The following is a 19,910-nucleotide window of genomic DNA, read 5'->3' on the forward strand; positions in this document are numbered from 1 at the left end:
GAGATATTTTCAATCGTGGTTAGGGTTCCTTAGAGGAACTGAATATGTGTAATTATTAGGTAGGCACATATATCGACTGCTGTTTGGCTACTTAAAGAGATAAAATGCTGTTATCTTTTCAAGATATTACCACTTTCTTGTTATTTTATCCAATGTAGATACTCTAAGTGCAGTATACTACGTAAAATGAAGAAATGCAAACTAAAGATTTAGTTCAGTGATGTGTGCTTGTCTACTATGCAAGAAGTACTAGGTCTGACCCTTAGCACTTGCAGGAGAAAAAAAAATTCAGGATAAAGTGGTGGAAAATGTGGCAGATCTCTTTAACTCTAACTCATAAAAATAAGTCTCCACTTTGTTGATAAGTTTCAATGATGTCAATGTTATCAATCTTAGTGATTTCAAAGTTTATTAAGGAAAACACAGTCACATCTATGTAGTGAATTCATATTAGAATATAAAACTATGATTTATTCTCAAAGTTAGGCAAGACTTTACAATTTTAAAACAAAAGTAACTGAGTATTCTTTTTTGCAAAGATATGGTGATCAAAATATAATAAATAAAAGAGATGAAATACTTAGGAACAAATTGTAGGTGTCATAACAAAATATCACATTTTATACCTGTTTGTTTCTAAGGGTGTCTGTATAAATGTAATAGAAGTAATTCATATTTAATTGAATTAAAGTATTGTAATATCCAAATGAGAATATACGTTTTTGTACACTGCGTGTGTTAAAATCCTTTTGAAAATAATTTAAACACTAAATATGTAAGCACAGGAAAAACTTACTTTTTGTTTGGTCTTTTCTTTTCCTTCAAAGGGACTACAGTAAATCCCTAGATACTATAAAAGTCACCACAGGGGCTGGCGATTTAGCCCAGTGGTTCCGCTACCTACCTCACAAGTGCAAGATCCTGAGTTCAATCCCCAGTATGAAAAAGAGAAAAGAAAAGTTACCACAGGCCCTTATAGATATTACCACAAGTATATAGCATTTCAAAATGACATACCTATAAAAATTCTTAACACTGGCCCTATTTTCTCTTCCTACTACCAGTACATATACCTGGCTTTATTCCCAGTCTATAGGTAAGTATAATGTCTGAGTATCAAATGTATAGGTGTTTGATTCTTACCTGAATTTCTTTGATTCACAAGAATTTGATAAATATACTCATTTCATCATTGTCAGATTTTGGCTTTAAGTAGTAGAATGATTTTGAAAAAAATAGATTTGAGTATTTTTCAAATACTCAAAATAATAAATTTTAAACTCCTACTATGTTTTAGATCTATGCCACAAATTCAAAGAAAATTAGGCTGAGTCCTGGCCTTTAGTATAATACACTAAGGCAAAAGAGAAGATATATTATACAAATTATATGTAATTATAATGTGATGCCTTCAGTGTCACAATGGAAATACACAGAACAATAACAGGGTCAGTTCTTCCTTCACAGACACAGTTGCCTTTAACATCTCTCCAAATGAGTTATTTCCCTGAAAAGAAAAAAGAAATAAGTACCACACCAGCTACATTTCTTAATTGAAGAGAGCCCCGAATACAAAATTGGAAAAAAAAATTTAATGCCTACAAACAAAATAAAAAATTAGGAGTCTGTCTTAGTTACTTTTCTCATTGCTTAGACGAAATACCAGACACTCCAAGTTCAAGGAGGAAAAGTTTGTTTTTGCACATAGTTTATAGAGGTTTCAGTCCATAGTCAGCTGGCTTCAAGGCAGGTTGGCATAGCAGAGAAACATTATGGAAAAGAAATTGTTCATAGCAAAGCAGGAAGGAGCTAGCACAGCAGCGAGCAGCATTAGCTTTCTTTCTATGTGTTTATTTTCCATTCAATCTACAAGCCTATTCATTGGTGCTACCCACATTCAGGTTGGGGCTTCCCTTATCTACACTCACAATATGATAGACAAGTTCAGTTATTATACACTTTTAATCTCAGTATCACACTCTAATTCAGCATCACACACCCTAGATCCAGCCACCTCCCAAAAGCCCCACCTATGAGCACATGAGGCTTTGGAGGGACATCATACAAACCACAACAGAGTCTTTTCAGCTCTTTGCTGGTACATTTTAGAAAGTGTAAAATACACACAAACACACAAATCAGTATTAGGCACAGTGGATGTTTTATTTAGGAAGATAGGAGCCTAGGATCAGATGTACATTTCCATAGTGTTAAAATTTTTTCCCATAAATAAGCATATTTTTCACTTTTCTGAACATCAGATTTATAGCTAAAGTAATGAGATGAATAGGTAAGCAAAAATAAAGGTAGAAATAATAAAAAAAATAAACCATATAAATAAATAAAAGAAATAAACTTGATTTTAATTATGTTAATAAAAAGATATGAGAATATATTTAATTTCTCATAGAGCAAAGGATGCTAAAATTAACTGCCAACTGAAGGCAAGAATAACACTCAAATAAGTTGTTTTGGCTCATAACACTTCAGAATGTAAGGCTTAGAGCCCCCTAAGCACCAGAAGATAGGATTAAGGTTTTGGGGTGAAAACATGGGGTAACAGTTTGTTAACAGAGCTCTTAGAAGAACTCTAGCCAAAGAACCATCACTCCTATTTTGCAACACAATATTTGCTTACTTCTTATAAAAATTGGCATGAGAGACTCTGAACTCTGTCACATTAGACAAAGGACATGAAATTCACTAACTGCTGTAGCTAAGGGAATATATTTCACATTTTTTTTTTCCTAGAGAAATTGAATGGTCCAAGGTAGATACTGATATTTGGAGCTTCACAAAGAAAAAGACATCTTGTCTTTGGGATTTTGTTGCTTGAAAATTATATACTTAGATGGTATTTTGTTAGTTTTGATGTTTTGTGTTGGGGTTTTCTTTCCTCTGTTATTTTATGTCTCTTGATGAACCTGTGAAAGCCTATATAGTAGATTTGATTTTTATAGTATTTCAGGTTCTTGCATTTTCCTCATGATTATTAAAATATCCATTTTTCCACTTACATAACCCAGGTGTCCTTATATATCCTTACTCATATATTCCTCCTATTTTCACTGGTCCCCTTACCATGTTGATCATACTTGTTCAACATCTCCTGTTGATACTCTAATATATAGGTCATATCTTAGTCTTGTTCTCATGATTGCTTTATAACTTCAGACTGTGATTTTCTCACCATTTGGTGTGTCTTATAATTTTTTGTTGAAAGCAGGGCATGCTGTATTAGATAAAAGAAGTTAAGTTAAATAAGACATGACAATCTTTTTTTGTACTGGGGCCAAGCTTGGGACCTTGTGACTGCAAGGCAGCCAGTGGCACCACTGAGCTAAATCCCTGGTCCAGACATGACAATCTTGCTGTCAGGTGAACTGTTTTGTTGTAGCTGTAGGTGCCAGAAATTTCAGATTCCTTCCTATCCTTTTTTTTTTACATCCCCTCTTGATTTTGACTTTTCATAAGCACTCTTCTAAAAATGGAGCCTGTGTCAGGAACTTTTCAGCTATAATCCATCAATGTTGTACCAGAAACCTGTTACCATTCTGATTAACAATATTATAAAGAGTAGCTTTGTGACTAATTTCATAAGTATTAAACTAATAACATTATTACAACTTTATGAATACAGTTTTGATAACTTAGATGAAATGAGTCAGTAGCTCAAATGCACAGAAGAGAGGACCGGGGATTTGGCTCAGTGGTTCCGACACCTGCCTTGCAGGCACAGTGGCTCAAGTTTGACCCCTGGTACCAAAAAGAAAAAAAATACACAGAAGAGAGAATTTAAATAGCTGCACATTTTAACTACATAGTAATTGATTACATAATTAATAGCTTTCTGAAAAGGAAAAACTAAACTCAAATGATTTCACTAGAAGATATTATTGAATATTTAAGAAATACACACACACACACACACACACACACATATATATATACATATATATATATATACATGTGGTAAGTAAGCAAGTGTTATTGCCTTCCTTTGTCAGTGAGGTGGACCTGTAAGTAACAAAACATTGGCAGCAATGAAAACTCCTAGTTAGTATTTTTAGAATCTGGTTTGAGGTGCAATGGGAGTAATTGCTTCACTGCCTATGTGCTTATCGACAGAAAAATAAAACAACATTTCTTATGTACATTAAAAATAGCTTTATCTCTTTGTGCCTCAAGAGGACCACCTGTCTTTAACCTGCTGAACTGCCCTATGGAAGCAAAGACATCCATAAACATGTCCAATGCAAGCATTAAGGACTGTGATGAAATTAATTTAAGTAAATTTTTGGAACTGAATTTGTGATACAAATCTACATTATTTCCTTCATCTATGACTCTGTTGAGCCAGATAATTAAATATACAAAAATTTTTAAGACAATAAAAACTTTATTGTAACTATAAATATTAATTTTAGAGACATATTGCAGTTTAAGAATATGTCATTTTAAAAGCACTTTAACCTTTACTGTAGGATTTTCCTTTAAATTGTACTTTTTATAGTAGGAAAAATGCTCAATATAAATATAAACTTTAAAGACAATTTCCAGCAATATATCTACCTATTTGTAGTAAAACACAGGACAGCAACAAATTCTTAGGTTTTCTGAGATGAAGACTTGCACAAAAGTTTGTAAGCATCATGAATCCAGGGAGTCAAGTCCGTGGAAGTCTCTCTCTGACGGAAAATTTCCAAGGGATTATAAGAGATCTGATCAAACTATACAGTGAATGTTTACATTTTCAAAATTTATTACCTTAAAGGACACATTGGCATCAATCTGCCTCAAAATATTTCCCCTTGCTTTGAACACACTTATTCTATTATTTTTGCCACTTTTAAAGCAGTTCTGAGAGTCTTTTTCCATGAGTATCTTTAGTTGCACTGTTTTGGTTGCTTGGATATCCTGAATCAATTTAAAGTCTTTACCTTTCATGTTCATTTTGACTTAAAAAAGGAGTCAGAAGTGTCAGGGGGCCAGATCCAGGGAATAAGGCAAATGAGGACACACTTTAAAGTGTTTATGACCCTGCCTTTTCTCAGATGGCACTCAGCAGCAGCATATTCTAAAAAATTGATAGTATATTTTTATATGCCCTACATATGTCATGTATATCCATAAATGTGTTTGTGTGTGTTTTCTTCCATATATCCCTATATGAAGGATCTGTAAGGTTATTGCAGAAATAAAATGAAAAAAATGAACAATAAATACAACTTCACCCACGTAGTAGAGCAACAAACATCAGTATTAACAGTTTGATCTTAATTGTATTATGAATTAGTAAACAGGGACTTTGTTATGGCTTATGTCTAGATGTCCCCCCAAAGCTCATGCAGTAATAGGTAGTGGCTTTTTCTGAGGTTGCTGGAGCTAGAATATGTGATGCTGGGATTAAGCATGTGTGATTGCTAAATCAGTCCACTGATTTATTTGGAAGCTTCCTAAGCCCAGCAGCCTAGATAGGCTATAAAAGAGTCAGAAAAAAGCTGCTAAGGTCACTTGTACTTACTTTTCCACTCCTTTGTTTCATTGCTGTCTTCTGCCTACCATGAACTGTTCCTCCTTTGGGACACCCCTCCGCTATGCCACCCTGCCTTGAAGCCAGCTGATTATGGACTGAAACCTCTACAAACTGAGAGCCAAGTAAACCTCTTTTCCCTTAACTTTGGGTGTGAAGTATTTCGTGGAAGCAGCAGCAGCAACAACAACCAAAACAACTAAGACAGCTTTATATCATTTAGCATTTGGTACATGTACAGTAATACAAAAGAGTGAATTTAAAAAAATGGAAAGGTCACCTCTGTCTGCCTGTTGGAACATGATACAGGCCCTTACTTTCTGTTATACATCTGTCCCCGTCCCACTCACATCTGCACTCAGTGTGGTCAGAGCCATCCTTGTGGTGATGAGGTCAACGAGGGAATAGGATCTGTGCTGAGTGCCAGGAACAAAACATAATAAACACAACTTACTGAATACCTGCCCAATCTCATGAAGTGAGATGTGAACCAATTCAATTTAACTAATTTTTAAAGGAGATCCTGAAGGAGAAAATATTAAAATAGAATCTGCCTGGTTCAAGAGCTAAGGATTCTCTATGAATTTCAGTTTTCCAAGTCACCTCACTTCTTTATGTCGCGAATGGGCTGGGGCTGTACCGTTATGAAAGTAAGAGTTCATCTATGACTCAGATCTATACAAAGTCATTCCCACTGCAAGGGAAGGAAGCTTACAGCTAGAGTGTGAGCCATGTAAGGTGAAGAGGGATTCTTTGCATTTCTTAGCCTACCTCCATGACTGGCACATTCACAGATCTTAACAAAAGCCTGCCTATCGTGACAAGGAGGCAAATTCTGAAAAATAATTTTATCATTCTTGCAATTATTCCCGTATAGCTCTTAAATGTATTGCTAAAAAGTGATACAGGAAGTGAAAACACAAGTTCTTTTGTTTTCATGAAAAGACAGACTGGCTGATATTTTCATTGAGCCAAGTCCTTATTTTGGCATTGTGATTACTTTATAAATAAATATAAGAGAAACTATAATATCACTGTAGTTGTTCTAAAGATACAGCTTGTATGAGTTTTATAATTCACTTTCCCAGCATCCTGATGCAGGGCTAATAGCCAAATGAGTTCACTCTGAGAGTCATTGCCATAGTCTATCAGTATCTGTGCCTGACAGAAATCACACAACCAAACCAGATAACAACAATCCCAAATGTATTTGGCTCCTGTACTCTCCACAAATCTAGTGTTAATTTTGTTAGTATTCAAATTATTTTCTCTTGCCTGTCTGGCATGGATAATTACCCATGATCTTGCCGTCAATTCTATTTTTATAAATGTCAGCCACATTTGCCATTTGCTTATTTCTTCCTTGATAGAAAGTATTTACATTCCCTTGAGAAAGGGTGTAACACTGGAGATGAGGATAATAGTATTGAAAAATAATTACTGTAACTAAGACATGTTAAAACAGAGAAAATTATTTCAAAAATGAACTGGAATAAAACTAAAGACTTTAGTGTAATCTAAACAACAGCTCTTTTCATGATCCCTGGAATCGTGTGGCTGTTTCTGCTTCTGAGAGTAAATACATGGCTCAACACAGGAGGGAACACAGCAGGCTATGCTTAGGTTGAAACAGGGTGACAAATCTTTAATAGTGGAGATGTCAGAGCTCCTCTGCCTAAAGTTGGCCTCCAACCAGCACTTCTCTTGGGATCCACTAAATGTTTCCTCAGTGCCACAAAGTGAATAATTCATTGCCTGCGTTTCTCCTCACAGCAACATGAAAGTGGAAGGGTACTGAAAGTTCATGTAGAAGTTAATGACAGAACTTACAAGCCCACCAATAAATGAAAAATAGGTAAGGCAATAGCAGGTGATGGGCTAGCTCAGAACTGTCCAATAGAAACACAATAAAAACCACATATTTAGGTTTAAATTTTGGGTGGACCTAGTAAAATGTAGAACTAATTAAAATTAATTTTAAAATATGTAATAATGCAATTATTATAAAAATAGATGACAGTAGCATTCTTTTTTCCAGATGGCATTTGAAATGGTCTTTTGTGCATCTCAAACTAACCAAACGGTCATGGCTTTCACATGTCCTCATTGAAAAGTGCAGGTCTAATGCATTTACTCTAAGTTGTTACTGCCTCATTGAATCTGTGTAAATTCTTGAAAGTTATACTTTATTTCTAAAGGTATACTTTCTGAAGAAGGAAAATAGAAGATATCTCAAGGGGAGGTTAGTGCGTAGCTCAGTGATAGATTGTGTACTTAGCAAGTGAGAGGACATAGGTATAGTTACCAGCACCAGTAATGAAAAAAATAATAATCTTAATAGATAATCTATTTGAAAATGAATTTTCATTTTTATCAATATCCCATCTCAGAAGGTCAGAAATATGAAAAAGTGAATACTGTAAGATATCTAATATTCACCAAGCAATAAAAAGGTAAAAGAATTAAATCATATGAATAACATTTTAAAATATAAACAACACAAACTCTCTTGCACTATTTTTAAATACTCAAAGAAAATGTATAGAACATTTTATAGAAATAAATAATAAATACTATTAATAAGCATAAAATAAAGAAATTTAAAGTTCCTTAACATTCCAGGAATTTGTCTGCGGGTTTTGGTTTTTGTGTGTGTGTGTGTGTTGTTTTGCTTTGTTTTGTTTTGGTACCACGGATTGAACTTGTGACCTTTTGCTTGCGAGGCAGGTGGCAGACCACTGAGCTAAATTTATATCATATAAATTAATATTGCTAAAATATGTTTACTCTCAGTACATATTTCATTATGCCCTGCTCTAAAGAGTAGCCCTATATTGTGCGCTGAAGAACACAAATTTACACATCATACAATCGATTTTAGCCCTAATAGTCCATTGTGAGATGGCTTTTATTTGTCATAGTAACGTCTTACAATTCAATGAAGTCTACTTCATTAATCTTATCTCCAGTGTCAAAGAATAGATACCCTAGATACGTGTAAGTGTATGTACATAGACCTATAACATCTTAAACCTTTTCATTATCTCAGAAGGAACTTGCTCCGTGTTTGCATATCAAAAATACTGGAAGTTTATAGTTCAACTCACTTATGAGAAGTCTGCAGTTACATCTATGAAAAGAGCTTCTAGTTTTTGCCACTTTCAAACTTCATTGCTCTGACATGCAGAGTTGCTTGATTTAGAATTCTACTTATACTACTGTAAAATAGATTACTGAAGGGCAAGTGAATATGAATTTATAGTTTGTAAAGCATAATTCTAATACATTTTGGAAAATTTTAGCTATTTCTTCCTTAATTAAAAAAAATCAATAAAGTAAATGTTGAAATATGTAGAAATAGTTTTCACAAAGTTTAGAAAGGAATTATAAATTTAAAGAAGGCAAAATATATTATTGTGCAATAAATATTTCATTAATGATATAGCCAAACTTTTCAAATGACCCTAAAATGTATAATAAGTTGTATTTTGTATATATTAATATCTACTGCGTATATAAAGAAATAACTTTATATATAAATACATGGATACTCAATTTTTAGACATTGGAAGCAACAATTTCTCCACTTCAATTAAAAGTGAGGTTTTTGGGGCTGGGGATTTAGCTCAGTGGTTTTGCCACCCACCTCGCAAGCACAAGGGCCCGAGTTCCATCTTCAGTACCAAACAAAACAAAACAAACAAAAAGTGAGTTTCTTTTTAAATAAGTAATGATATTTAACTATATTGGCAATTTATATTTAGTGCTTCTTTGCTTACATATGTATATTGGTTATATTTATATTTAGTGCTTCTTTGCTTACATAGGTACATTGGTCATATTTATAATTTAATTAGTAACAAGTCCATTCTCCCAGTGATTAATGTGTGACACCTAACACAGAAGATTCTGGAAATATGCTGTCCCACATGATAGGCTCTGCAAATCAGGTTTGGGGAGAGCAACTCTAGTCAGAGTGCTATTATCAGAATTAGAAGGGCTGGGGATTTAGCTCAGCGGTTTGGTGTCCTGCCTTGCAAGCGCAAAGACCTGAGTTCAATCCCTGGTACCACACACACACACATACACACAAAGAATTAGAAACTGAACCAACTCCCTATTTTATGAATTATATAAGCCTAAAGTTAATGTGACTTTATGTTCAATTTAGCTATAAGTCATTAATGCCTTAAACATGTCTTTCAGACTATGTTGCCATGGTACAACAGGACACTATGTCCCATTTAAGAAAGCTCAACATTGAGACTTCAAAGTTAGTTTCTAGAGAATGTTGTTCTTGTAAATAACCTGATCTGTCAGGGGAAATCACTGCAGGACTGCCTGAAAAAAAAAGTTAGAACATTTTAGGAAACAGAGCAACAAAAGGAGTTTCTTACTTCCCTTTTTATCATCTCCCAAGAGGAGAACAGAATTTATGAAAAAAATATTTTATGTTCTTCAAGTACTTATGGAAAGTAAATATTTAAGGAAAGGCTGCAATACATCTAATGATTACTACAATTCTATTCCTCATGTATATCAGCTGTAAAAATACAAAAATAAAGTGAAAACTACTCAGAAGTTAAACGTTTATGATTTATTTTATTATAGTGATGGTTTTCCCCTTCCTTTCCAGCAATAATAATATTTCCTTGCTCTATGAAAATTTCTAAATAAACTTGCTTTTATCATTTCACTTTTTTATTGGTCTTTTAGTGGGGAATATTAACAACATTTTCAAGCATGAATTTCCTAAAGAAATCTATATATTAACTACAGCATCCAAAATGCTCGTGGGTGTTTAGGAGAGTGTCACAAAATAAAGTTAATTTTTTTGCTCAATTTGGGCTACTGTTGAAAGAAATATATATAAATGGAATATGACATTTTTTAGGTATAGGGATTTGAAAGATGTTTCTCCAGAAATATTATAATTTGTCACAGGTAGGCAAGAACAAAATTTTCTTTCTTCATATGCCCAGTCTCAGTGTAGCCTAGTACTTCACAAAATAAATATTCCATAACTATTGTGTTAAAATGCAGGCAAATCCATCACCACGGCCTATTTTCCTTCACATTATTTATTTAACAGCCATATTTTAGTGACAGCTGGGTACAATGAAAACACACTAAGAGTTTTGAATAAGACACAGTATCTGCTCTCCAAGAGATTGAATCTAATTATACATGAGGTTAACATGAAATCAAGTTCAAGTAATCCTGAAATTTCATAGAGAAAAATAAGCAAACACTATTGTGTAGTTTCATCTTTTGGTTAAACTTTAGTTTTAAACTGATCAAGCCAAATTACTGGTAGCATCTTTAAAAACAGCAGCCTCTACATACTAAATTTACCATGGTAAATCTTTTTTGGTTCTTTGGCAAATAATTAAAGAAAATCCTTTCTAAGTATAACTAGAGATTAATTTTTATATATTTGCATTAACACATAGATTAGTAATTTATGAGTTTATATTCATCAAATCTATGCGGGATTTTTATGAACTCCATGGGACACAGAATTTCTAAGTAGAAAGTCATATGCATGTTCTAGACCATTAAAACACTTCACAAAATATAGCGTTTTCTTTATTAAAAGTACTGTCATATATATTAAAAATTTGTAATTTTTTCTGGCCTTAACTACCTGACTTTAAAATGTTTAAACCATACGATAGTCAAAACAACTGCTACTAACGTAAAAACACACAGGCCAATGGTACAGAACAGAAAACCTAGAAATAAACCCAAGAATCTACAGACCATTGATTTTGACAAAAAGTGTTCAGAAGCTGAGTTGGAGAAAGGAGTCCTTTCAACAATGGTGCTGTGAAAATCAAATATTCACCTGAGAAATAATGAAACTGGAATTATCTCAACAGCTACTAAAATCAACTCAACCTGAATTAAGAACTTAACTATGAGATCTGAAATTTTTAAAGTACTGTCAAAAATATAGGAGAAATGCTTAAGGATATTGGAATAACAAGGATTTGAAGACCCTAAAAGCACAGAAAATGAAGTAAAACCTGGCAAGAGATTATATCAAACTAAAATGTTTCAGTCTAGCAAAGAAAATCATAAAGAAGAACCAACAGAAAGGGAGAAAATGTTTGAAAACTATATTTCTGACTCAAGTTAATATTCAAAATATAAGAATTCCAAAACTCAATAGTAGAAACCTAAATGACATGACTGAAAGATGGACAATAGGGACATTTCTCTAAGGAATGATAGCATATTATTCATTAATAATATGACTGATTGTCCCCAAATGGCAATGGAAACCACAATGAAATGAAATACTTCCTCATTCCAATAAGAATGGCTACTATCAAAATGACTAAATAACATGTGCTGGCAAGGTTACACAAAAATAGAGAATCCTTGTGCACTTTTGGCAAAAATGTAAATTAGTATAGTTATTACAGAAAACAAAATGAAGATTCTTTTTAAAAATTAAAAATAAAACTGTCATATGACCTCATATTCTTATACCTCAGTATTTAGCCAAAGGCTAAGAAATGAGTATGTTGAAGAGACATTTGCTTCCTATGTTCTTTTTAGCATTTTTCGCAATGACTAAGAGATGAAAACAACCAAAGTATTCATTAACTGATACAGTGAGAATGCGTACTTCCTATGCACACAGAAATACTATTCAGCTATAAAAAATGATGGAATCCTACCAACCAAAACCTAGATGGGACAGAATATCTTAGTGAAATAAGCCAAACATACTCACATATAGGGACATTTTATATATATTTAATGTTAAAAATTATTTCATAAGAGTTGAGAATAGAATGGTGGTTATGAAAGGCCAGGGAAAGCAGTGAGGACAGAGAGAAAGGAGAGGTAAATCAATGCTTACTAAGTTATAGTTAAAGAGGATCAAGGCATTCTAGTGAGTTATGGAACAGTTCCAAATTCCTAATAGAAGTGTTTAGAAACCATAAAGAAATAAACATGTTTAAGGAAGGAGATCCATTTAATCTGATTTGAATATTACACATGTATATATGTATCTATCATGTTTTACCCTATAAACATATAATATTTTTCTATCAGATTACAAAAATATTTAAAAAGAAAATTCAAGTAAAAATCTGGATTTAAAAATCAATAGGAAGCTTGTAGATCAGCAAATCTGGACAATGAAATGACTACAGGCACTAAGCTTTATAGTAATAAATTAAGCATATTTATTGTACATTTTCTGAAATTTGGAGAAAAAGTATGAAAAGTTTGATGAAGCATATTTAACCATTTTCTAATATAGGGCAGTGTCTCCATCTGTCCTTCAGTTAAAGATATTTCAAAAAATAGCTGAAGCTATAGATCAGTGGCAGAGCTCTTGCGTAGCAAATGCAAGGCTATGGATTTGATCCCCAGTTCTTAAAAACATAAGACAAAGGAATAGGGTGAAACTTTTCACTAGTTATAGAAAACAAATATGGCCAAGGGTATGAGGGTGATCACTGCATATACCTTTAAACTTGTGTGTATGATCGAGTGTTACTATGGTAACATTTGGGCTAACAATAAGTCGCATTTAAATTTCATTTACCCCTTTTGCTTATGAGAAAGCTATGTAGCGGACTTTGCATCTGGGCAGGTTTGCTGTCTGGCTCCTTGCTTATGCAGACCCACAGGCTACCTTCTGCAGTTGGGTGGGGTTGCTGGATGGGTGCCTGCCTGTGCTGGGCCAATAGTGGCACTCTGAGGCTGGGCTGCACCACTTTCTGGGGACCCTAGTGAGACAAAACTGTCCACCATGCTCACTGGGGGCACTAGGCCTGTCTCAGCTCCCAAGATGGGCAGAGCCACTGCCTGTGCTGCCTGCTTGGGTCAGCTGGCAGAGCTGAGGTGCCTCTGCCAGGTCTGTAAGCTTGTTGCTCTGAGCTCCACTTTTCTTTGTTTCTAGGTGGACCATGAGTGGTTTCATCCTATCCATTTCCTCAGTGCTGTCTCAGCAGACGGACAGAAGTTGACCTTGTTGCAGGTGCCCCAGAACACTGTGAAAGCTGGATGTCTTCCTTGGGATCTTTTTTTTTTCTCACTAAAGGAATTACAGGCACAAGGAAACCTCAGGGTGGTGCTGGGCCGCCTGGGGAAGTGCACTCAAAATGAAACCCTTTTTTTTCATCTACTAAGGTGGCTTTTTGTGCTTTTAATGGTCCATGTGCATGCTTCGGTGGCATCCAAGGGTTCTAGAGTTTTCACAAAAGCGTTATTGTCAGTGGATGATAGCCAGTTGGTATTTCTATGAGGGGAGCTGTAGGCTGGACCCTCTGTTTCACCACCTTGCTGATGTCTCTCTGTAATGGTTACATCTTAAAAATTGGCTATGCTTACCTAAGCATTTGAAAGAAGAATAATCCAAGGAAACATTAGGGTTATATTAATCTTGTGCTTCTATTTTAAAAAAATAAATCTGCATGAACCCTTAAATTGCACCTAATTTTAAATATGGGAAATTGAAAACTATTAGTACAGAATTACTGGCAAAACTATACCATGTGAGTATAAAGTAGGACAATATGTGCTAACCAGATCTTGCTCACTGACGAATGGAAATCATTATGAGTCATTCAATACTTAGACCTGGGTCAGGCTTCAAAATGAGGGAATTGAGATTCAGTATGAGGATTGGAGCACCAAATATTATTACCAGGATTATCTTATGAGGAGAGCTAATGCCTTAAATATAATTTTCATGAGTCTTAAATGAGCATCTGGTGGGATTTATTAATTTAAAGTTTACATCTGATAGTAATTAACTATCACCAAGAGATATTAGTAGGAATTTAACTGTTCTAAACAGAAGGAAAAAAGAAATTGAGGATATTTGTAATGACAAAAATTTTTAAAGTTTAATTCTTCTAAAAAGTATCAAAAATATCAGAAATGGAGTTTTTAAAATTTGTGTTGTTTTGTTTCACACTGAGACCAGAACCTGGATCCAAGTCATTGAGAAAGGTAAGAACTCAAGTTAATGAAGGGGTTTTATCAGACTGTGGATGGAGCAGGGTCATTAATCCCTTGCACCATAAATGAGGTATAAATAGATGAGGTATAAATGCATAGGGTATCCCTATGCCTTTGGCAAATTAGAAATAAATTGTCTAGGTAGAGAAGAAATGCTCCACTTACTAAAAATGACACTGCTACTAAGCATCAGAAAAACAAAGAGAGTAAAGAAGGAAGGGAAGAGAGAAAGAGGTCACATTATTGAGTTTTATGGTTCATTCAGTATTTTTAGTTTCTCAACAATCCTGAAAGTTACATAAAGGAAAGTGAAAAAAAAAGTGAAATTCAGAGAAGTAAAATTTCCCAAACTACATATTCTGTCTAATGCTATGGTACAACCATATGAATGTATCACATAATGAAAATATATGTGCCTATTCTAGACAGAAAGAATAGGAATCTTTTCTTCTTTTTTTCCCCCTTCTTACCTTAGAAAAATAACAGAAAAGCAAAAACATGGAAACAAAGTCTTTGTAAACAGGAAAAGGTGAAGGAGATGAAGGGAGGGCCGGGGAATGGGGAAAAAATAAGAACCAAGTTACATCACATAAAGGTACAAGATCCCAATGATGAATGTAACTGTATTGTATACCTAAAATGTACCAATAAACTTAATGAAAAAGAAGAAAGAATAGAAACCTTTTTCACTTACAGAGACTGGAATAAGAGAACTTGATAAATGAAAATTTAATATCTAAGCTTCTGCTCTATTTTCACTAAAACTGAAGCGTGAGGAGTATAAAAATAAATTCTTAGCTTGGAGTGAGTAAGATGAAAAAGTGCACAGTTCTTCATAAGAATGAAATTAAATTCATGAGCACAGAGGAAAATTCCTGGAAAGGTATATGGTACCTTGGTTCAGGACCTTCATTCTTTCCATTATTCTGGTCACAAACTGAATTGTATGAATATATGCACTATATATATATACACACACACACACACACACAATTGTATAAATATATATATATATATATGTGTGTATATATACTAAATGTTGGGATCTAAGAATAGAAATCCTAAGAAATTTTAGGGTAATAATATTTAATATTTCTTTCCATATTGTTTGATTCCCTCGTATTAGTCTCGAACTAATCTTCTGCACAAGATCATCAAAAAATAAGTGAGTAGTATAACTTTGGAGGAACAAAACAATGTAAAATGTGTTCAAGCTGGTTTAAATAAACATTGAAACAATCAGCATCTTAAGGGACTGCAGTAATCACAGGCAGGAAGGCGGTCACACAAGAGTGAGCAGGATGAGGGGATCCCTTTGGAATCTCCCGAAATATGAGATCAGTAGTGCCAGCAGGATGCAGTGATGGGATTCAAGGCAACATGTGAGGACACCAAAGCAAAAAATGACATCAGAAACCTGAAGGATCCAAAGATATTTGAATCACACATTTTAGAAGTCTGCCTTAAGATAATTCTCAAAGTTGGAAGTGAATCCCTGAAACTGAATCAATTGTATCTTTCTGGGCAGCAGCCCAGTGACTGAAGGGGCTGATGCTGTTTCCTATGGCGCCTCATATACTAGTCTGTGAAATTGGCTTCTTGAGAGAATTACTTTTATGGCAAATATCACATCTCATACATTTAATTTTTTTCAATCAGAAATCCATGAAGGTTTCACAGTGTTTCATTTCAAAAATGAATGCAAGAATGACAACACAGATGTAAAAGTTATATAACTTCTCTAGCCAGAAGAAATTACCATGGAAGACCTAAGGTAAATGAATTTTGCCCTAGAAATGAAAAGTTCTGTGATAGGCTTTCTCAAAGTCTATGACAGTTAAACAAACAGGAGAAATCACTAAAAAAAAAAAAAAGATTATTTAGCTAGAGAGTGGGTGTTTCCTAACTGAAGAACTCTGTTACTGGAGAGTTTCCAGGGTAAACAAACTTCTGATTATAATAACGACTCATCCAATAAAATTAATACACACCTGCAGGATGCTTGAAGCACAGGTCCAAAGAACAGATGTCTGAGTGTATCGATGAAAGCACACTAACAAACTACAGATAAAGACTTAATGAAAACTATTAAAAAAATTCATACATAAGTCAAACATCTGCTCTTTTACAGCTAGGGTAGTAACCAAACAGAAATATAACCAATTCTGTCCCCCCAAATGCCTATAATCACATTTTTTTAACTTTTTGCATTGGCCATCTGCTTAAAAGAGGCCTTATAACTGTTTGTAAAAGAATATCCTTTAATGTAAAGTTTAACTAAATTAAAAGAACAATAACAAATGGTAGTATCTAACTGTTTCTCATCTGTACGCTTCCCAAGTATTCGCAGTGCTGTACTCTATCCACCAAGCAACCAGTCTGACCTTCTTGTCGTATAAAAATACTCCATCTCTTGCAAAATGGATGTCACCTGCATGGCTACTCTTGTTTATCTGTACAATGGTGCCAATCTTGGTTTATCTGATTAAAGGTAAATGATAGGCTGTTTAAAAATGCTGAATGAATTCAAAGGGGATTTGTTTTCAAGGGAAAGGTATAACATCAGAGTGGTTATATATTTCTCCATCTCACTCATTTTAATAGTTCTTTAAAATACTATATGGATTTTTTATTATATGGATTATATGGATTTTAAAGTATAAAAAAAAGAATATCTCATTAAAAACATTTAGTTCAGTGGCACAGTGCCTGCCTTGCAAATGCAAGGTCTTGAGTTCCTTCTCCCTTCCAGTACTGGAAAAAAGTACATAAAGAAATAAAACATCATCGAGTACCTGAAAGCAAATATGGAATTTTTATCAAATATATTACCATTCTGTAAAATTCAATCAGGATTGGAAGAAAGAAGTCAAAGCACAGTCATAATATTCATGACATAGTTCATTATTTGGCTCTTTATATTAGCTGCATTAATCACAATTCATGACACCATGGTAAATATTTTATAAAATTTTATAGATTAGATATTAAAATATGTAGTCAGTTTTCAATAAAAGTAACTTCTAGCACAGTTCAGATCAATTAAATTAACCCTAAGAATTTATCTTAAACCTTTCCATTTTACTAATGAGTAAAATTAGGTAACTATCACGCAGCTAATTCAAAACAACAAAACATTGTATGTAACATTCTACCCTTAACCCAAGGAAACAAAATGTTTATTTTAACTGTTTTCCAAAGGTGCCAAATTCAGTACAATGTTTTTCTGACCTATTTCCAATTCAATAATGTTATTTTTTTATAATGTCATGGAAATTGATTTTGAGTGATGTCTAAAATCTCATAGTCAAGGATTATTTATATAGAAGGCATAGAAAACATTTTTTTTCTTTCAAATCATACGCTTTAATGCGGCTTTACAGTAAGAATTACCCGAAAGTTTGAAGATGAGTCAGTGACTTTCATTCTTTTAGCTCTTTTTTCTAAACTATGAATTTCATACAAGCATCATGAGACTACACTTTAATAAACAAATGATGAGAACATGGAGATTTATTTTTTTAGTCCAGTCTGATCAAATGTATGTTTTCTGGAAATAGGATATGAATAAAAAATGCCAAATTTTTCTATTTACTATTAGTATAAACCTACACATAAAGTGGGGGGATCTCAAAACTATTTGATTTGTAAACCAAATGTTTAAATAGCTTAAAATTCAACCAGATCTACTTTAAATCTTTATTCTGATAATTAGTTATTAAGGTAACATGTATTTTTTTCTTATTTTTAAAAAAGAAAGTAAATATTGTATTTTGAATACAAACTGAAAGTTCTATTACTATATTCTTTTGAAATTCAATTTAGAGATCTTTATATATTGTGGCTAATTTTAAAAGATAGTCATTTGTTTAATATAGTCACGCTTTTCATTAAGTATGGGGCAAATATGAGTTTCATATTAAGAATCAAACTCCTAAAATATCTTTCTCATATGATTTTACAGTCATATTAAAAGCTATTATTCCAAATTCACAAATAATGCTTGGAAAATGGCTTGCAATTTAAAAATGCATATTCATTCACTACCTTGTTCATAGTCAATTTTTAAAAGGAAACAATTATTCAGAATTATGACTAATACTTTAGCTTCTCTTCATATCTTGCCATTTGTCTGACTAAAGCTTTATACAACTAACCAACCATATGAATTAACAAAATGTATATAATTGACATTGAAATGACAGTTATGAATAAAAAGGACATGAATGAATATATTTACTGGGCTCTTATGAAGCTTATATAAGACAATATATGTGAAAGCACTTAGGAAACTGTGAAGGAGGGCATAAATGTGAGCGCTATTATCATTATTATAGGCTTCTAACTATGTACCAAAAGAATGACAGCCAAAGCTATTGTAATGCAGCATTCTCAGAAGTCAATGAACATAATACCCCAAAGCTGATTCACAGGTGTCCTTGACATTTGAAGCACTAAGTAAAATGAGAATACTAAAAGAAAGAAAGAAAGAAAGAAAGAAAGAGAGAGAGAGAGAGAGAGAGAGAGAGAGAGAGAGAGAGAGAGAGAAAGAAAGACTCACACACTTTCCTTAAACTGTTTCCTCTTGAAAAGACTATGTGCCTTTATTTTGTCCCAGGATAATGGTCATCTTTTTATTTGTAAAACTATAGAATTTTCTTTTAAATGTTTCTTTTTATGCTTTCATAGAGTTAAGAAGAAACAGCCCAAGAAAGAGATTGTGAATCTGAAATCTCACTCTTGTTTACTTCTAGTTTATTACTTAGCTGTAAGGATATTTTATCTCTCCAAGTTCAGGTTCACCCTTATAAATGTATCTAAAATATTGATTTCATGATGTTTCATCGAATTAAATATTTAAGTAGACCCCAGTGATCCCCATATGCAAAATATTTAAATGAATATTGACAATAATTTTTATAAATCCTATCCTTATTATTCTATTACAAGTTGGTGTTACCTGAACACTTATTCACCAGTTTTGTTAGCTTATTATTTTCTATTTGCTCACATATTATATGACCTCCATACACACACACACACACACACACACACACACACACACACACACACACACACACACACGCACCACATTTCTCCTAACTGCTGGCGGTCTCCCAGGGCATTTGATCAACAGCACTGTGAGTGTTTAGATCTGAAGTTCTACAAGCTTGCAATAGCTGGGCATGTTTTCCATTTTCTGGTCAAGATACTCTCCTATACCCCAGAGGCAGCTTCTGGTTCTTTCTGTCCTGAGCAAAGAATCAATCAAGACATGCACAAAAAAGGTAGAAATAGAAACAGGCTCTGCACAATTAATTTAGGCCAAATTAATGGAATTAATTGGAATGAAAGGAAATGGAAGGAAAGATGTACACCCTGTAGT

The sequence above is a fragment of the Fukomys damarensis genome, unplaced genomic scaffold (assembly GCF_012274545.1).
Source record: "Fukomys damarensis isolate Sample0158 unplaced genomic scaffold, DMR_v1.0_HiC HiC_scaffold_3, whole genome shotgun sequence".
NCBI lineage: Eukaryota > Metazoa > Chordata > Mammalia > Rodentia > Bathyergidae > Fukomys > Fukomys damarensis.